Source organism: Nannospalax galili, unplaced genomic scaffold (genome assembly GCF_000622305.1).
Source record: "Nannospalax galili isolate Female #2095 unplaced genomic scaffold, S.galili_v1.0 scaffold763, whole genome shotgun sequence".
NCBI lineage: Eukaryota > Metazoa > Chordata > Mammalia > Rodentia > Spalacidae > Nannospalax > Nannospalax galili.
Genome location: NW_008349451.1, coordinates 1,529,658 through 1,543,347, shown reverse-complemented (window position 1 = coordinate 1,543,347; position 13,690 = coordinate 1,529,658). Strand labels below are relative to the sequence as shown.

The window sequence follows — 13,690 nt, the reverse complement described above, 5'->3', positions numbered from 1 at the left end:
AGCAGTGCAAAGAGGAACAGATAAAACGATGCTGAATGTTTCTCAGGTGGGCTGTGCCGGATGCTTCCGCTGTCAACCTGACACACCAGGTAGAAGGAGCCTCAACTGGGGAATCTCCTCCATGGAACTGGCCTGCGGCCACGTCTGTGGGCAACAGACCAGAAGAGGGAGTAAAAGTATACACTCATAATGTAGTAACTGCGGAGAAAAGTATATGGCTAGAAAATGGAAAGAAACACATCACCACACCAAAAATACACAAAAACACACCTTTGTATGGTGGGATTGCTGCTTTTTTTTGTTTTGTTTTGTTTTTTGTCTTTTTGACAGGGTCTCCCTGTAGCCCCAGCTGGCCTGGAACTCACTTCATAGACCAGGTTGCCCACAAACTCACAGAGATCCGCCTGCCTCTGCCTCCGTAGTGCTGGGATAAAAAATGTGCACCACCACGCCCAGCTGATGCATCTTTTTAACTGTGTCTTTGTTATATATTTCTATACGGGTATATACATCACTTTTGTGATCAAATTAAATAACAATTTCGAGTGTAAATCCCCAATGAAGAACAGATGGAAATCTGTCCACGCACTTCTCCAGGCACCAAGCTACAGGTAGAGCCCCTAACAGGGGGAGAGCTGCTCTGTGTGGTGCCAGAGCTAGCACAACACCAGGCCTTTTTTTAATATTTTATTTACTATTTTTTATTTTATGCGTATGAGTGTACTACCTGCACGTAGGTAAGTGCACCCATGTCGTGCAGTGCCTGCAGAGGTCAGAAGAGGCTGTTGGATCCCCTGGAACTGGAGTTACGGACAGTTATTAGCTGCCATGTAGGTCTTCTGCAAGAACAGTCGGTGTTCTTACCCACTGAGCCATCTCTCCAGCCAACACTAGGCCTTTTGATGTGAAAATAAAAAGTATGTGTCCCAATCACATTTTGGAAATCCATAAACCGAAACCTTTCCCACAAGAGGACTTATGCCAGCACACCAAAATTATCTCCACAAAACAAACTAGTTGAACAGGAAGTTTACTCGGAACACCCTAAAAACTAGTAATTGTTTTTACAGCTCTGATAAACCCTGCCAGCTCATGTTAGTACACAGTGTGACATAAACAATCTCTAGTGAGTCTGTCACCTCATCTGAACAGGGGAGCGTGGAGCACTGAGCACACGGCTTTGCCTTGGCAGGGATCACAGACGCTGCCAAAATCAACTCTTTTGGAGGTCGCCCTCTCAAAGGCTGATCTGAAGTCTCTGAGATGGTTTTCTAGCAACTGTGGCAAACTGTTTGCATTCAATATCTTATTTCAACTTCATGACCCTACAAAGCATTTTCTGAGCACTATGGACATTTTGGGCCAGATAATGCCTTGTTAGAAGCTGTCCTATGCACTGTGGGGTGATTAGCTGTGTCCCTGGACGTCACTCACCAAATACAGTGCCACCCACTCCCATCACAGAGAGCTGCTCTGTGCGGTGCCAGTAGGCCTTTGGATGTGAAAATAATCCCATCCCCAAGCTGGGACACAGAAGATGTCCTATGACATTGCCAAATGCCTCCTCAAAGTCAGAATCACCTCCAAGGCAAGCCTCTGCTATGAAAACACATGTCATTGTTGCCCTCAACTGACAAAGGGCTCAAACTGAGCCACTGGGTTCCAGAGCCCATGGTCCACAATTCTGTGTTTCACCTGAGTCCAGGGAGAAAGCCTTGTACAGCTCGTCGACCTAAATCATCTTTGCACCGTCAGTGAGCCGACAACAGACCTCAACACATGCTGAGAAACCATCACTCTTACCTACTTATTTACCTGCTTCTTAGGGTCCTGACAACAAAATCATGGCCCTCAACCAGTATAGAATACACTTGAAAGAGTAAGACATGTCAGATATAAACCATTCCGAGAGTGTGTTTTAGAGAAAACTGTTTCCTCATCTGTAGAACAGAAACAATGTTAGTGCAGCCCTTGTAATTAATAGTGCAAGTTCCATTCTTATTTCAAAGTACAATTTCAACAACCACATACCAAAAGTCCTGCATTAGAAGATTCAAAGTTTCAACTGACTGTGGTGGCAGGAACTGTCAAAGACAGCCTAGACTCAACACCCATGTGGTGCTCAGCACTGGGTACCTAATTCCTGCACAGTCCCCAGCATGGGCTCTGATGGAGCCTCTCAGGAAAGAGTCCCCACTGGACTATTTAAAGTGAGTCTGAGGAAGAAAGGGGTCTAAGCAAGCAAAGCACTAAGACAGGCTCCGAGCCCTGCTGCAGCATGAGCTGGCCCCTCTGCACAGGCAACCAGAAAGATAGGCTTAAAGGACGAGGTCAAGGTGACACAAGGTCACAAAGTAGCGCTTTTGTGACAGCAGTCAGACAGAGCCAAAAAAAAAATGCTCTTCCTAAAAATGTAAACAAGGGTTGGTACAAAGCACTGCTCAATTTCCATAATCAATAAAGAGCTTAAATCCCCGGATCAAAGATCTACACTGGCTTGCTTCACAGGCATTCACTGAAAATAGGCAGGTAAATGCTTAAAATCTGTGCAATTGAGGGGGTTGGAGAGATGGCTCTGCGGTTAAGAGCTTCGAATGCTCTTGCAGAGGATCCTGGTTCAAATCCCAGCACCCACATGGCGGCTAACAACCATCCATAACTCCAGTTCCAGGGATCTGATGTCTTCTTCTGTCCTCCTTGGGCATTGCACAACACAGGTGCACTTACATACATGCAGACAATACACTTATACATATAAAAAGATAAAAAAATTAAGCTAGGTGTAGTGGCACACGTCTTTAATCCCAGCACTCGGGAGGCAGAGGCAGGCAGATCTCTGTGAGTTCAAGGCCAGCCTGATCTACATAGTGAGTTCCAGGACAGCTGGGGCTACAGGGAGACCCTGTCTCAAAAAGGAAAAAAAAAAAAAAAAAAAGACCAAAAATAATAAAAATTTAAAAATAATAAAATAAAAAAAATTGTGCAATTGAAAGTGAAGATTTTACCTGAACAAATGGTCAGTCTGCCTTAAACTAAACCCAAACCTTTTCCTCACAGCGTCCAGTTTATACTGAGCTCTCTAAGACGTGAGACTAAGAGTCCACAGAAGCCAGATCTCTTTTCTAAATCTTGGTTTCAGTACGTGAAGACTGACGAAACGCTGACTAAAACTTAAAGACCGGGTGGGCCACATGACGCCTCTACCCCGGTATGAGAACTCTGCTGTAAGCCATGGCAGAGCTCAGCTGCTGTGCTCAGTCCAAGACCCACCATGGCAGGTGGCAGACACAGCATGAACACGCTGCACAAAGGGCCAGTTCACACCCCAGACAAACAGAGCAGGGTGGGGAGAGATGTCATCATGCTTCTAAGACTAGAACACAATTTAAAACTCATGAGCTGTTCGTTTCTGGATTCTTCCACTTGATGCCTCTGGACCATGGTTGACTGTGGATAACTGAACCAGCAAAAAGCAAAGCCAGGGATGAAGGAAGATGGCCGCAGCGCGGGCTTAATCACCGCATTGCTTCAGTGTTTGGCTCCATCATCCTGATGTCATCACCACAACAAAACTGCTGAAACACCACAATCCAGTGTCTTTTCAGCTACAGTTGGCTGGAAATAATTTGTTAAAACGAAGACCGATGACCTCATCAGAACCGGTATTTAGTGCAATGGTCAACTTCTTTCCATGGAGTAGCTCCTGTGCACTGGGTGGCTCCGTGCTCAGCCGTTAACTGACCGTGGCACCAAAACCAGACTGCTTCTCACCGCCCAGAACGCTCAAGTTTCCCCCAAAAAACTAGTCTGTGAACCATTAAGTCATTAAGTCTGGTTGTCTAAAAATTCCTTCTTCAAACCAGTCACGTTTTCCTTCGTCTGATTTTTTTCTTTTTTGGCCCCACTACTTCCCACTTCAATAAATTAACTGCTGCCTCAAGACGTCCTGGCAAATGTGTTGTGTGTGTTGTTTAGATGAAAGACTTCTGCCATTACTTCGTATTTTTCCTCTTGACCAACAGTCCGCAGAGCCAGCCGTCTGGGGCCAGAGCAACCTGTCTCTGACTTCCCTTCCAATGCTCCCTTCTCTACTGAAGACGACTGCACCAACGACCAACTCTTAACCCGCCCACAGCATTTCCCACGTCCCTGGGTCCCTTCTTCCACCTTCTCTACAGGAGAGTTCTACAGCCTTCGACTAACCCACCACCTTCCACCCACTTTCGTTCCCGTCCGTCCTCCCCCATGCCTTGTGCTCACTTTATTCTGTTTCTTAGCACCACCTTTCCACCCTGTACCCTCCAACCCAAGCCACTATTCCGTGCTTCCCCACCAACTCCTTGAAAGAACGGTCTAACTCATCACCTGCAGCTTAAAAACTTCTCCTATAATCCTCAATTGTTTTTACCCTCCGGATTCTATCTCTCCTGTGCTACTCAAAACTGCTTTCTTCGAGTTCACAAAGTAGCATGGAAGCCAGACAGACTTCCCCAGCCTGCCTTGTAAGGAGTCTGCCGCATGGGACAGTGTGAACAATCTCCAACACCGGGTGCTCTCCTTCTTTTGGGCACCAACACCTCCACTTCTCTCCCTCCCTTGGCAACTTTTCTTCTGCCTGATTATTTCCAAGTGTCGAGCGTACCTGAAGGCTGGGTGCTGCTTCTCTTCGATTCCACACCCTCTTCTTTGAAGGCTTCATCTTTATGTGACAGTGACATGGAGATGCTCTACCAATCTAGGACTATGCCCATACCAGAAACTTAACAATTTTAATTCTTGCATAAAATCTTCATGACTATTAACAATTTTTTTAAATTTTATTTATATATGTACGTGTGTCTATGTGAGTGTATGTACATGTGTGTATGCATGTGCATACACAGACCAGAAGAGGGCAGAGCATCAAAAATCCTCCTATTAGCTGGGCGTGGTGGCTCACACCTTTAGTCCCAGCACCTGGGAGGCAGAGAGAGGCAGATCTCTGTGAGATCCCAGGCAACGTGGTCTACATAGTGAGTTCCAGAAAAGCTGGGGCTGCAGAGAGGCCCTGTCTCAAGAAAGAAAAATCCTCCTATTACTCTCCACTTTTTTTTTAGGCAGGAAGTCTCTCCCTGAACCTGGGATTCATATTTCTTAGCCAAAAAGCCACAGCAATCCATCTAAATCCACCTCCCTGGGAGCTGGAGTTAGAAGTGTTTGCAGGGATGCCGGGTTGTTACGTGGGTGCAAGGATCCCAACTCCAGTCCTCATGATTTCAAAACAGGCACTCTTAACCACCAAGTCATCTCTCCAGCCCCCAACTAACCATTCCTTTTTAAAATATTTATTATTTTTATAAGTGTGTTGCCTGCATGTGTATAAATGCACCTGTGTCATGCAAAGCCCAAGGAGGTCAGAAGAGGACATTGGATTCCCTTGAAACTGGAATTATATATGGATGGTTGTTAGCCATCATGTGGGTGCTGGGAATCAAACCCAGGTCCTCAGCAAGAGCAGCCAGTGCTCTTAACTGCTGAGCTGTCTCTCCAGCCCCCAACTAACAATTCTTAATAGGCTTTAGTACACCAGGTACAAAGCCAAACCAGGGGGAGGGGAAGTGGCTGAGGCGGATGTTCTGGCCCTGGAGCTCTACCTACCTGACTTTAGTGACCTGTGATTAGTGATTTATAGCATGATCTATACACACACACACACACACACACACACACACACACACACACAGGCCCAGAACACACACTCCATATGACCTTGACAAGGTTGCTGAGCCTCTGGGTATCTCAGAGTCCTCGTGTCTAACACAGGTATAATAGAAATATCTTTTTCTAGGGCTGATGCAGGGACTAAGTTAAAACTTGATGCTTATAAGTGTTTACTGCATAACAAGGGCTCAGTTAGCATTGGCCATTCTTACTGTTCATGTTATTCTCCCAAAAACCTGATGAGATGATTACAATTATTGTATTAATTTACACAATGAGAAAACTAAGGTAGGTCACCATGAGTCAGAAGAGAATCTAACTGTAGGGCTTCAAATCTTAACTCATATTTTCCCACTAAAATTCCATTTTTTCTCGTGTGCCCTTCTTGGTTAAGGGTCTTTCCCTTATCTACTTCCTCGATCACTTATGCACCTCGTAACACCCAGCACACTTTCCAGAGCCATCTTCATAATCATCCTCCTCCCCACCTTAAAAAAAAATTCCCCAAGTGGGAGTTGCTTGCCAAATAGTCAATGAAATAACAACAATATTTGTCATCAATCCAGGGCAGGTTGCTTGCCAAGAATAAAGCTATTAGTGCCTCACAGATTTTATCATATTTAATCCTCATAACTACCCAACTACTCCCATTTCACAGAGGATTTAATTAACCAAAATCACATGGCTCATTAGGACAAGGATTTGAATCTACAATCATCTGGCTCCAGAGCCCAACCCGTCACCCCTCTGCTATAGCTAATAAAATTTTCCTAAACACGGCCTTTACTTTCTCAACACTGGCGAGCAGACTTCGGGGTGTTCTGGTTTGGACAAGTGGTGTTGAGATGCAACCTGAAAGGGACAAAGAGTAGACAGGCAGGGGACCACAGCTGCCCTGCTGACCTAGCACTCAACCAATCCAGCTGCAGCTGAAGGCCAACTCGGAGAAAACGCTGAGGTTCGTCTCTCCCCTTCCTCGGGATCTCCAACACACTCTGTCCATAATACCTGACGTCTTTTCTTAGAAACCTACTCTGTGCCAAATGTGCCATTTTCATATTGAAACTTAAAAATTCTCTGACGCAAACATCAGTCCTACCATTTTACAGATGGAAAGACTGAGAAAGGTTAAATTCCTTGCCAACATCTGTTGGCTGTTAGAAACAGCAAGGCCAGAATCCAAATTGAGCCTCTGTGAGGTCCTGAAGTTCTCCTCTTTTCTTCCTCACACAGAATAATGTCGTTTAATTAGTGAAATAATACACTTTTTAAAAATCTAAACTCAGTTAAGACCACGACGGCTACAAGCAACAGACTCAACGTCTATGGTTTAACCAAACAGAAATGTTATTCCCCTTACCCACAGCCAAAAACACGGGCAGTTGGGCCCAGAGCAGCTGTTCCAGAATGCCGTCCCTGCTCCCAACCCCCACCCCGCCCCCCGCCCTGAGCTGCTTACCTCTGCTCACAGATGCTTGTCTACTTTCTCCAGGGAGAAAAAAGAAGTGAAAAGAACAGAAGGCCCAACAAGGCCTGGAGACGTCCCCTTGGAAGAGCTTTGGCAAGAGGGGAGAGCTGGTCACTCTTACCTCACTGGCAGGGAGACATCCCACCCACCCATGGGATTCTGGGAAGTCAAGCGCTGTTAAAGGCTTTGGTGCTAAATCGAACAAAACGGGCTCAGCTGAAGGGAAGACGCTCGAGGCCTGAATGGCAGCAGGGCACCTAGTCACGTTGGCCCTACAGGGTGATGCGGAGGGCATGTCATCCTAGACAAAGTCCCTGAGCAGGGGAAAGTGGTAAACCTTAGCTCCGTGTTCGGAAACACGCTCAGCTGTGCAGTCACACACCAATGAAGGTGGAGGACAGAGGATGGGAAAGTTTGACCAAAGTATCCACACAGCTGCTCCAGAGGACACCAAGGAACTTCACACCTATGGTTCAGCCAGAGCATTTCCTGACACCATCTCCCTCCCTCCCTCTCACTGGTCACCATCTCCCTCCCTCCCTCTCACTTCCCACAGCTAGTTTAGAGGAAAACTCATCTGACTCTTCATTCAAAAGAAATAACAGAGCGTGTTCAAATTCCACTTCAAACACCATTAAGTCCTCTACCGTTCCAAGAGTCAGCATCTTAAACACAATGGTGCAGGGACGTTCGTTCAAGTGCAGCTAGGCTGCTAAGTTACTATGTGACAAAAAGCAGGCCACCAAGTCCTACCCTGTTTTTATGTTCTTTTCAATAAAGTCATTCAAAAAACCCCATACAACTCTGTAGTGGTGAGACATTTATGCAAAGTTCTACAGAGATATGAAAAGTCTGAAAAGCAGTACATTAATAAACTTCCCATGACCACCTTGTAGCTTGCTTGTCTGAAGAATGTGGTCACTTATTTATGAAAACATAATCTTGCAACTGAAAACACCATCATTTTTAGTATTTATTATTTGATAATTAAATATACCCACCTATCCACACAAACAATTTATCTTGGTCACATCCAGCCCTACCTCCACTAGGAATGTCAGACCTGCTTCCCTGAAGATGTGTATTTCATGTCAAAAGCTTGAATAATTAAGAACAGGTAAAAATGTTCATTCCTATCCGACCCACAAGGGTGTTCCTAAAATGTACGGACAACCCAATTACTATGTAGTCTGATCATCCTCCTACACGATCCGTATCTGAGCCATGACTCTTCGAGAATGCCTCTACTCTATGCAATTTTAAGTTTGTACAGTTCCTTCAGTTGTGGGCATTTTTAGGTGTGCCACGGCACAGAAACCACTAAATGGTCGGTCTATTCTCAACTCCCTACCCTTGCCAACAAAAACAAAGATGTAAGTGTGGGCCAGTCAAACCATGAGTCACACCAAGTTCCAGGGAGACACATAACCCAAGTTCAGTCACAATCCGTGACAGCACACCCACCTGGCCCACTCAGAGTCCAGACCCACATTTCAGAAATAGAAACTATTCAGTGGTACAAACTTCTACACACTGAACTCGGATCTCCCTTCTAGCCCTGAAACTGTTCACCAAGCAGGCAGACTTAAAGCTTCTCAGGGAGCCCAATTTTAACCTAGAATCAAGTTGTTTGGTATTTCAGTTCTTTCGAAGTAGAAACAAAACAGGGAAAAGAAACCCTCACTACTCTGGTTTCTACCAAGGGTAATGACTGCGTGTCAAAGGAGGCAAAAAATAGAAGTCTTTGAATCATTTTCAGCCATGAGCTTCATTTAATAAAGCATTAATCTTTATGACATATGTCACAAAAGCTTCAGGGGTTTACTAAGCAGCAGGTACTGACATGCGCTGTAATAAATCTGAGAAATAAGTAAGCAGCAAGACACAGATGACGGACGGCAAAAGCCAGAGCAGTGTTTGGACAGAGTCAGTTCTGAACAGTTTGATGATTAACTGTGAACTAATTATGAATTTATGGAGTTTTAGTTGCACCGAAATGCTGGCCAGTAGACAGATACACCGTTCTCTCTACTGCTAAACACCACCCGGCACCAAAATGGGGTGTTAACTTTAATAGCTTTCAGTCTCTTATTTAAATTCATCTTTTTTGACAATGGTTTCAAAAATTATAATTAAGACTTTCTGAAAGATCTCACCATGGCTGCTGCACTATGAGAGGCCCCGTTTGAGAAAGCAAGGTACAGACAACGGACAGGACACCTGACATCTACCTCCAGCCACGCACGCACGCACGCACGCACGCACACACACACACACACACACTGGAGGACAGGACACCTGACATCTACCTCCAGCCACGCACGCATGCACGCACGCACGCACACACACACACTGGAGGACAGGACACCTGACATCTACCTCCAGCCACGCACAGACGCACGCACGCATGCACGCACACACACACTGGAGGACAGGACACCTGACATCTACCTCCAGCCACACACACATACACACGCACACACACCCAAAACAAATTTTCAAACTAAGTTTGAAAATTGTGCTATTTGAGACATAGAGGCTGGAGAGATGGCTCAGCAGTTAAGAGCACTGGCTGTTCTTGCAGAGGACCCAGGTTCAATTCCCAGCACCCACATGGCGGCTAACAACTGTCTGTAACTCCAATTCCAGGGGATCCAATGCCCTCTTCTGACCTCCTGAAGTACTGCATAATACAGGTGCCTTTGATACAGAGATGGCTTAGTGGGTAAGAGCGCTTGCTGAGGACCTGGGTTTGGTTCCCAGGACCCACATGGTGGCCCAGAACCGTCTATTACTCTAGTTTCAGGGGATCATCTGCACCCTCTTCTGGTCTCTGTGAGTGCTGTATGCACATACAGGCAAAATATTCATACATACAAAATAAAAATAAATCTTTTAAAAAAGGAAACGGGATGAACAACTCAAAATCTTCCTTTTAATGTAATGAATTATGAGCGTGATGAACTACAAAATGCAAGTATCCCATGGACATGAAGGATTTCAAGAGAAGTCAGCTGGCCAGCAACAGGGGAATGTGGCCTTCTGACTTATCTCATGGAACAATGACAAAAAGACCATGCAACAGGTAACGGACACTCCCTCAATGAACTTGTTCTCAGGAACAGTTTACCAGCTTTGCAATTACACATTATTGATCTGGAATTATGTTGTGGCCTGAGTTTCAAGTTGCTTGTTCAGTAAGAACAGGTGAGTCTTATTTTTAAAGTAGCTAAAAGAAGAATTGTTTATCAAAAGGAATCAAATCAAAACCTAATCCTACCTTCCTCAATAAATCAAACATTAGACAAAAAGAACTCTCATTTTTTCACATTTATTTGGGTGTGTGTGCGCGCACACCACATGTGTTGGGGGAGCTGAGGCTGGAGGACAATTTTGTGTGAGTCAGTTCTCTCCCTCCACCGTGTAGGTTCTGGGGACGAGACCTGGCAGTAAGTGCCGTACCCTGCTGAACCACCTCGGTGACCTAAGAACTCTCCTTTAGAAGGACCATATTTGGGGGCTGGAGACATGGTTCAGCAGTTAAGAGTGCTCGTTGCTCTTCTGGAGGACCTGGCTTCCATTCCCAGCACCCACGTGGCAGCTGACACCTATCCTAACTCAAGTTCCAGGGGACCTGATATGCTCTTCTGGCCCCTGCAGGCACGAGGTATGCACATAGTGCACTTACATACATGCAGGCCAAACGCTCGTACACATAAAATAAAAATGAATAAATTTTTTAAAAATTATGTACCATATTTAATATAGCACATCTGCCCTCATAAACATAAACTATGAGAAATAATAATTCAAATTATATAAAATGACGATTAGTCAAATTATTCAAAAAAACTGTTTTAAAACTTGTCAAGAAATAAATTACGTATTACAAAAAATAAACGCTTTCTCAACTTTTTCCTTGGCTGTCTGGTATTTGCAGCTCTATCTTTTGGCCACATGCCCTTTAAATAGTCTTATCAGCCAAGGCTACACCGAGGTTAGAGAGAGCTCACCTCAATGCCCACAGGAACTCCACATCTCTTTCCTAATTAAAAGAAAACTACATTGGAAAATACAGTTTACATACTTTCACAGACCATAAATATAAAGTCTTGTTCAACATTCTTGCTGAGCCAATCGAAATTTCTATGCCTTAGCCCAAAACACAAACCAAAATTAAAATGTTCTGTCCCAGTGAGAGACACATTCCCTTTTCAAAACGCCCATTCTTGCTGAGCACAGTGGCACACACAGACCTGTAACCTCAGGGGCAGGCCAAGGAAAGTACAAGTTTAAGGCCAGCCTGGGCTACATGGGGCAATCCTGCCCCAAATGGGGGGGAGGGGGGAGGGAGGAAGAGGGGGCAGGGGTTGTCAAAACAGCTGCTCTTTACCCTGTGTTATTTAACTTTTTTCAGGAACTGAGAACAATAATGAATGACCCAGGTATTTTTTAAATAAAGCAAACAAACTAAATTGTTCTTTCTGGTTCTGACACCTAACTGTCTGGCTATAAGACTGAGACCTTCACAGAACCCCACACTTCCTGCCTGGAGTTTACTGGACATCATGTGGTGCCTGTCCCCATCTCCTGGAAATGCCCTTTTGGTCCGGGATGCAGCTTTTGACTAACAATGACTCCACTTCCTCCAGCCCTGGCAAAGGGGGGATCCTCATGCTGCGGAACTGCCCGGTGGAAAGGGGAAACTTGAGTCGGAGTCTCAGCCACACTTGGTCTTTCTCTTGCTCTAAAATAGCCTTGAAACGCCGATAACAGCCAAGGTTAGAATCAGTGTGTTCAGAGTCATCCTCGCCCCCCAGAAGGCTAATCACACCCAGTGGGTGACCTGTGCACAGAGAATCTCCAGGCAGGGAGAAACCAAAAAGAAAAATCCGGATCCTTCAGCAGACTCCAAACTCGGGCTTTTAAATCAGGTTCCCAGCTTCTGACTGAAAGGGAGTTTTTGTTTTGGTCCCACATGTTGAAAAACTCACATTCTCATGATAAGAGTCTGAATGCCACGCCTTCCACATGTCCCTGTTCAAACTCCCTAAAGGTGAACCCTGAAAACATAATCACCCTCTTCCCCAGCTGCCCCAGGCAGATTAGGGATGAGTGGTGCTCCTAACACAAGTAGACCTCAGAAATGAGTCCCCAAGAGGCCAGTGCTCCCACAGGCTAACTGATGCACCCCAAGGAAATGTCTCCCATCCCGCCTGAACTATGTCAAAGAATATTTTACACCGCTGTGTAAGAGCAACACTGATGTTCTTGATGGATTATGGGGCAGAAGGGAACTGAAAAAATACAACTTTTTTCTATCATAATGCTTACTTTTTGAGATGATTCACAAAACCTTTTTGTGGCATTTTAAAAATATTCCTCACCCCCACATACACCTCCCTGACGGCTCTGTGGCATCACAGGAAGCTGGGGTCCCGGGTCCAAGCACACTCCAGGAAAATGGGGGACTGGGGGGCTGAGTCCCAGCACTCTTCCCTGACTGTCTGTGGGGTTGTGGGAAGTCTGGGGTGAGGGATCTGAGTACAGTTCCCTGACTCTCCAAAGTTCTGGAGTGCTGTGCAGAGTCCGGGGTGCCGAGTCCCAGCACTCCTCCCAGACAGGAGTTCTGGGGTGTTGTGCAGAGTCTGGGGTGCGGGGTCCAGCAGCCTTCCCTGACCGGAGTTCTGGGGTGCTGTGCAGAGTCTGGGGTGCCGAATCCCAGCACTCCTCCATGACCGGAATCCCGGGTGCCGAGTCCCAGCACTCCTCCCTAACCGGAGTCCGCGGTACCGGGTCCCAGACACCGAGTCCCAGCACCCTTCCCTGACCGGAGTCTCGGGTACCGAGTCCCAGTACCCCTCCCTGACCAGAGCCCCGGGTACCGAGTCCCAGCACCCCTCCGGGCCCCCCGGGTACCGAGTCCAGCACCCCTCCTGACCGAGTCCCGGCGGGAGGAGGCAGGCCCCGCTTACCTGACCCCGGCCGCTCCACAGGTGGCGGCTCCGCCGGGCAGCGCGGTCGGCGGTCGGCGCCCTACGCCGCAGGAGCCGGGGCCGGGGCCGGGGCGCCGCGCTGGGCTGACATCACCGCGCCCAGGTGCCGCCTCCCTGGCCTCCCACCGCTCCTCCCCGCGCAGCGCCACCCCGGCGGGAGCCAGCTCAGGGCTGGGGGCGGGGCCTGCGAGGGCGGCCCGCTGATTGGCTGGGAGAGCGGCCACTCAGGGGAGGGGCGGGGCCTGCGCGGGGGTGGCCCGCGGATTGGCTCGGCGCGGCGGCCTCTCGGGGCGCCGCAGGGCTCCCACGTTCCTGGCGGAGCGGGGCTGGAGGAGGGCGTCGAGCCGAGCCGAGCCGCTTCCCGAGGCTGGGGTTCGGCTACTGAACCCCCGAAGCCGGCCTAGGCGCGCCCGGGCCTGCGGGGTACCCGGGGACACGGCGGGGTCTCCAAACGCGGCCCGGGCCTGGTGCGAACCCAGCCACGTGGCTGCTCTGCACACGCGCCTCCCAGGCAGATGGACCCCCG

The 13,690-nt window shown here is 47.4% G+C and overlaps 1 protein-coding gene across 7 annotated transcripts in view; it reads right to left on the bottom strand.

Moving 5' to 3' along the window:
* Ppfibp1 (PPFIA binding protein 1) overlaps positions 1 to 13,298 on the bottom strand; it is a 168,942-nt gene extending 155,644 nt beyond the window's left edge. For 4 of the 7 annotated variants that reach the window (XM_029570320.1, XM_008846892.3, XM_029570325.1 and 1 more), the window contains exon 1: positions 13,144 to 13,297. The gene's annotated coding sequence lies outside the window, so the exon portion shown is untranslated. Of the gene's footprint in view, positions 1 to 13,143 lie in introns of all 7 variants that reach the window. The other 3 variants (XM_029570322.1, XM_029570323.1, XM_029570321.1) reach the window with 1 other exon arrangement.
* Between the last annotated feature and the right edge of the window lie 392 nt (positions 13,299 to 13,690).